Source organism: Triticum dicoccoides, chromosome 2B, assembly GCF_002162155.2.
Source record: "Triticum dicoccoides isolate Atlit2015 ecotype Zavitan chromosome 2B, WEW_v2.0, whole genome shotgun sequence".
Classification (NCBI taxonomy): Eukaryota; Viridiplantae; Streptophyta; class Magnoliopsida; order Poales; family Poaceae; genus Triticum; species Triticum dicoccoides.
This window is the reverse complement of record NC_041383.1, coordinates 822983854-822990754: the sequence shown is the minus strand read 5'-3', so window position 1 is coordinate 822990754 and position 6901 is coordinate 822983854. Positions and strand designations below refer to the sequence as shown.

General features: G+C 44.1%; 1 pseudogene; it reads right to left on the bottom strand.

The window, feature by feature from the left end:
* Positions 1 to 3311: 3311 nt before the first annotated feature.
* LOC119366635 lies at positions 3312 to 6311 on the bottom strand (annotated as a pseudogene).
* Positions 6312 to 6901: the final 590 nt, after the last annotated feature.

Below are 6901 nucleotides of genomic sequence, written 5' to 3'. Positions count from 1 at the left end.
GGTAAAGCAACAACTATGTCAGTTTAGAGTGTCGCTGGAATTCCAAATTTCAGAGCAACATGTATATCACAATAGCCCGCCAAATTAATAATATGCTCACTGACCGAAGATCCTTCGAGCATCTTGACGGTGTCCTGGATTATGGGGTGCTCACCACGTCGGCCTGCCATGCATGGGCCGGGCCAAGGACCCACCAACAACAAAAGAATGGGCCACGCAAGCCATGGCCCTCAGCGTACTCAAGATGGAACCCTTCGAAGACTTGGCGTATACTTCAAGGCATAGTAAATTGATTTGAATGTTTATCCCTAGATGTAGCCGACGTACTTGTAATCTTAGATACCCTCGGTGCCTATATAAGCTGAGGTGTTTAGTCTGTAGAGGCAGATCAGAACTCACTCATACGATCTCGCGATAGATCATCATGTACTTTGTATCCCATCACAATCAACATAACAAGAGCAGGACGTAGGGTTTTATCTTTTCGAGAGGCCTGGACCTGAGTAAAACCCATGTCTTTCTCTACGTCCTATTACCATCTAGCCAAGTTTTTTGGTCATCACTTCACTTTATGATGCAATTATAATGCATTTTCTCTCTTAATTTGCAAGATTTACATGGAGAGGGAGATTACCGGCGGATCGAATCATGGACCTAAAAAGAGCTACAACAAAGATAGCTATTCTATGGAGCTCCAAATGACCTAAAACTTCACGAAGATTTTTTATTGAATATATCAAAAATACATGAACCAAGAAATACTAGAGGGGGGCCACCTACTGCTCACAAGGCAACAGGGCATGACCACCCCCTAAGCACGCCCTGATGCCTTGTGTGGCCCACAACAGGCCTCTGATACCTATCTTCTGCCATATGAAGGGTTTTGACCTAAAAAATAATAATAGGAGGACATTTGGGACGAAGCGCTGCCGTCTCGAGTCAGAACCTGGGCATGAGCACTTTTGCTTTCCAGCGGAGCAATTTCGCTGGGGACACTTCTTTTCGGAAGGGGGAAATCGAAGCCATCGACATCACCAACAACCCTCTCATTGCGGGAGGAACAATCTTCATCAACATCTTCACCGCACCATCTCATCTCAAATCCTAGTTCATCTCTTGTATTCAATCTTTGTCTCAAAACCTCAGATTAGTACCTGCGGGTTGCTAGTAGTGTTGATTACATCTTGTAGTTGATGCTAGTTGTTTTATTTGTTGGAAGATAATATGTTTAGATCCTTAAGCATATTCAATACCCCTTTGATTTTGAACATGAATATGGTTTGTGAGTAGTTACTTTGGTTCTTGAGGACATGGGAGAAGTCTTGTTATAAGTAATCATGTGAAGTTGGTATTCGTCCGATATTCTGATGATATGTATGTTGCCTGTCCTCTAGTGGTGTTGTGTGAAAGTCGACTACATGACACTTCACCATATTTGGGCCCAGGGGAAGGCATTGGGAAGTAATAAGTAGATGATGAGTTGCGAGAGTGACAGAAGCTTTAATCATAGTTTATGCGTTATTTCGTAAGGGGCTGATTTGGATCCATATGTTTCATGCTATGATTAGATTTATCTTAATTATTCTTTCATAGTTGTGGATACTCGAGGGGGGGGGGGGTAATCATACATGGGTTGCTTGTTCAAGTAATTAAGAACAACACTACAGCACCGGTCCACCCACATATAAACTATCGAAGTAGCGAACACGAATCAACTAAACAAGATGAACCTGACTAGACGAGAATTCTTATGTGTCCTTGAGAACACTTTCCTCTGCTATAAACAGTGTTGGGCCACGTTGGTGCACCTTTTTTACTATTGTTTTTTTTTTTGCGGAAGAACTTCCAATCTATTCATCTTCAATCATGGCAGTACAACGAACACCAGAAATAAAAATTACATCTAGATCCGTAGACCACCTAGCGACGACTACAAGCACCGAAGCGAGCCTAAGGCACGCCGCCGTCATCGCCCCTCCATCTGTGGAGCCGGACACAACTTGTTGTAGTAGACAATCGGGAAGTCGTCGTGCTAAGGCCCCATAGGACCAGCACCCCAGAACAGCAACCACCGCCGATGAAAAATAACGTAGATCGGAAGGATCCAAACCGAAGACACACGAACGTGGACGAACAACGACGAGATCCGAGCAAATCCACCAAAGATAGATCTATCGGAGACACACATCCACACGCCCACCAACGATGCTAGACTCACCGCCGGAATGGGGACTAGGCGGGGAGACCTTTATTCCATCTTCAGGGAGCCGCCGCCGTCTCGCCTTCCTGATTAGGACACAAATCCTAACAAGATTACAGAAAACGACTAAAAACGGAGCCCTCCCGTCGGCCCTTGCCAGGATACACCGCGCCTCCATGGCCCTAGGCCACCGGAGACGAGGCGGACCGGCGCCGGCGAGAGGCACGAACCCTAACTTTTTTCTTGGAGGAGGAGGAGGAGGCGGAGGACAAAAAACAATTAATTGTTACTTGTTACGAATTATCCTACCACAAAACTATCTATTACCGTTACTTCCAGTACTTGAAGTGAATACTTTGCTGAAAACCGCTTATCATTTCCTTCCGCTCCCTCGTTGGGGTCGATACTGAAGCGCTTTTGGTGAGTGAAATTTGGTAATGAAACATTTATAATATGAAAAATAATCCTTTTAGAGGCTTGTTTGGCTTATCTTCACCTTGACGGGAAGCAATAAGAGTTGCTCCTTAACCATCTGAACTATGCAAGGTTCAGGTAGGTGTGTGTGTGTGTGTGTGTGTGTGGGTCCAGCACATGATCCAACAGCGCATTGATTACAAAGGGCTCTATCTAGGTTTCAGGGGATTTTTTGCTCTCAATATCAATCATCTCAATATTGTTTTATTTAGAATAAAATTTTGATGAGGTAACTCGATCTCTTTTAAATCCAAGCTATCAATGACAGCACTAAATATGTCTGTCCATCAGCAGAAAATTAGGTGTACTCTGCACCATGGAAAACAAACAAGATCCATATAAAATCCTTGTCTTAAGTGCAAGTGAAATTTTACAAAAGGAATGCTAATTTTAGAACAATCGTAAGACAAGGATCCATATAAAATCCTTGTCTTAAGTGCAAGTGAAAATGGTAAAGCTGCTAAATTTATCCCCATGATGATAGCCCCAGATCACCAATCGTAAGACATCCAATGCCAAATGAAGTCCAACAAACCACATATTAGCACCTACCTGATTAAGAAAAACAAATATTGAAGGAACAAATGGCTGCAATTTCGAGTAGTTGAGAATGTTCAGCTGCAAAATAGAAGGCATATCCAATCACGTACTTTGGAATTCAATATCGAATGTCAGACGCACAAGATACATCAAGTTGATCTCTAAAAAAGATTGTAAAGTAACACTAGTAGAATTTTATTCAGCGAATGCTTCAAGCCTCATCTTGGCACGATCTTTGTGATGGTTATGCCATTTGAGGACGCCACTTTTGGATTTTCACTGTATGCATTCAATCCGTCACAGAAAGCTGGCACGGAAACAGAAGGGAGACAAGCATTATGGCTGCTAAGCATGGCATTCACTGATGACATTGTCGGCCTATCCTCAGGTCTATTCTGCACACACAGCAGCCCGATTTGGACGCACTTGAGCACCTGGTCCACGTGAGAAGGATGGTCGGTAAGGGACGGATCGATCAGCTCTATGATATTTCCCCTGGTCCAGTGCTCCCATACCTGCACCAAATTGGGAAATTCTTCAGATCTTATAATCGGGATTTAGCTCTGTCCATCGAATTTACTAGCATTGGTTCTTAAGTACTAACAAGATTTACAAGATAAACATATTTCTCGGAGTTGCAGGAGCCATTGTTTCTTCTTCCTGTGACGATCTCTAAAACCAAAACACCGAAGCTGAATGTGTCCGACTTCGTTGAGAACCGACCATGCATGGCATATTCAGGAGACATGTATCCACTGCAAGAAGAAGATAGCTGTTATTATAACTTCTACTTTGATGCCTTAAACTATGATGAAATGATGACACTTCTTACTATGTCCCGGCGATACGGCTAGTGACATCTTCTGATTGATCCCCTCCAAATATCTTTGCTAAGCCATAGTCAGAAATCTTAGGGTTGTAATCAAAGTCCAACAAAACGTTGCTTGGTTTCAGGTCCCGGTGAACTATCTTTAGTTGAGAATCTTCATGGAGATATTGTAACCCCTTAGAAACTCCACTAATAATCTTGAACCTCCTTCCCCAATCTAGGTCTTTGCGTTTCTCAAAATCTGCATTCAAACAAGAAGTATCAGCATCGCAATGAAAATTTAGTGGCATTTGTACCACTCCTATTGAAGCTTGGCCACAGTGAAAAATTTCCTTTTGAGAAATTATTAGTGAAGAAGTTGTACCAAAAAGAATGGTATCAAGGCTTCTGTTTGGCATAAATTCATACACAAGTATTTTCTCTTGAGCTTCCAAACAAACGCCGATGAGGCTCACAAGATTCCTGTGGCGAAGCTTAGCAACCAGGACAAGTTCACTTTTCAGCTCCCCTATTCCTTGTCTGGAACTCTTACATAGTCTTTTCACTGCTATTTGCTTACCGTCAGGTAGGACTCCCTATGCAAGACAGGATACATTACATACTCATTAGTAATTATATAAAGTTGATAAATTGTACATATGGCATGGTTTGTACCTTGTGAACCATCCCAAAACCTCCTTTGCCAAGCATATTTCCTTCTCCGAAGTCATTTGTAGCAACTCTTAGTGTTGACAGATCGAGAAGAAGTGAATCGATGCTTTGAATATCACCCAACAGATCATTGTACCCGAAGACAGTCGGTGTGCCTCTAGCAGTCTTGGATATCCTAAAAGTTCCGACTCGGAGGCACGCTGGATATAGGAAGAACAACATAATTGCAAGGATTACCAAAACTGCAGCAAGTCCACCAACAAATGAGCCAATGATCTTTGTTTTCCTCCTTTGTTTATCTGGTAGCTCAGATGCCGCAAGCCTGAGGAGGAGTGTGCCTCCCATGTATGTTATTCGGTTAATCAGGTCACCATGCCAAACAAGGCACACAGTGCCATTGTAACTGTAAGCAGTGCAAGAGCAACTACTCAAACAAGCCACCTCACATTCCTGAGGGCTTGAAGGATCCCATAAGTCCTGAGCGTTATCAAGTAACAACACATGTTCCATGACATAAAACTTATCAGAATGAGACGAGTTGGTCTGACACTGCAATGGTGTGTTCCTCTTGCACCCGCCACTGTAATCCTGGAGGTCCCAGTCACTCTGAACCTTCGGGCTGAACCCTTTGACGCAGTTGCAGCACGGCATTGCATTGTCAGTGCAGGTGCTGTATGCCCCACAGAGCGCGGACACATCGCAGCGTGCCGGTGGCAGGGTAAAGAACAAGTGATCAAATGTCAGCTGCAACTGTCCACCCACATCAATGATGAACCGCGAGACTTCTGTATCATCCTTCAACGAGTAGTAGAAGTAGCTTTCTGCGGCGTCGTTGACGAAGTGGAAGTCGTACAAGTAATGGTGTAATGACTCCGGCCAATCGCTGAAGTACTTGCCGTTCCAGGGGCCGCTGGTCCAGTAGTCTACGGATTCATTCCACCGCATAAATAACTGTGCGGAGCCGTTGGGGTCTACCTCCAGAGAGAAGAACCCAGGGGATGGGTCAGCGCTGTTCTTCCAAGGAACAAGCTTCTGGCTCACACCCGTGGTTTTGTTCAGCCAGAGCTTGGACCCTGGAAACAAGGTGTTTGTGGGATGGTCTATGCTTTGCCAATAAATTATCGATGAATTGGAGGCATCGGTGAGCTCGAGGCTACCGCTGTCCCTGATGACGGCAATGGTTGAGTTGGAGGCTATACTTACATTGGTGGACCATAGCAGCTTGGCTTGATCGAGGAGGATAAGGTTGCCGTCTCCGGCGATTTCCAAGGAGGCGGCGGTCGGGTCGGATACGGGCACGTTGGTGTTTGCCGTCCACACGGTGGTCACCGGCACTTCCTCGCTGTACCATATGGCTATGTAGTAATTGCTTTTTCTTGAGGCATAGTAATTGCTGTAGTTGGAAAAGGCCGTGGTGAGTTGTGATGGGGAGTAGAAGCCCAAGGTGAATTTGCTTCCCTGGGACACAATCTGTTGTGGCCCAGACAATGGTGTGGTGGAGTTGATGGTGTCCGCGGATGTGCACAGTAAGATTTGGCTGCATAGGAGGAGGAAGACGAAAGGAGCCATGGATGGGAGCTTGGAAGAACACCCAGACACCAAGATCTGGAAGGAGCAAGGGAGTTTGAACTTTCTGAGTAACTCGTGGTGGTGCTTGGATATAGAGGTTTCTAGGTTGATGAGCAACAAGACTCCACGTCATCTCAAATAGAAAGGATCGTTCTTCTCCACTAGCTAGGCCGATTGAAAGCATCATTCAACAAAATGCCAACCAGTCACCACTCACTAGTGTTTAAAATTAAGAGCGGATTGACTCTGGGTTTTTTTCCTTTGATAAATTGTTCTGCCAATTTTATTCATTCCAGCTCAACTTGAACAATTATTCGCAACAATTTTTTTAAGCAAATGCATGGACTGTGGAGCTTGACGGAATAGTGTCTTTCTCAGTCAACAACCACGCTCGCTTTCTAAGAAGACTCCACTATTATAAATTGCTATATTTGCTTGTCACTGCTTTTTATTTGTGGACAAAATATTCGCAAAATAAAATGGTGGACAGAAAAGCCAACTTCTGCTATGATGCCGACTTTATTAGATGGAAAACTTCGGCTTCGGTACAGCCCCCCTAAATACATAGATGGCTGAGATTACCTGGTACCTCTTCATAATAAAGTGTAGGATTGTCTGTTTTCTAAAGTACATCCATG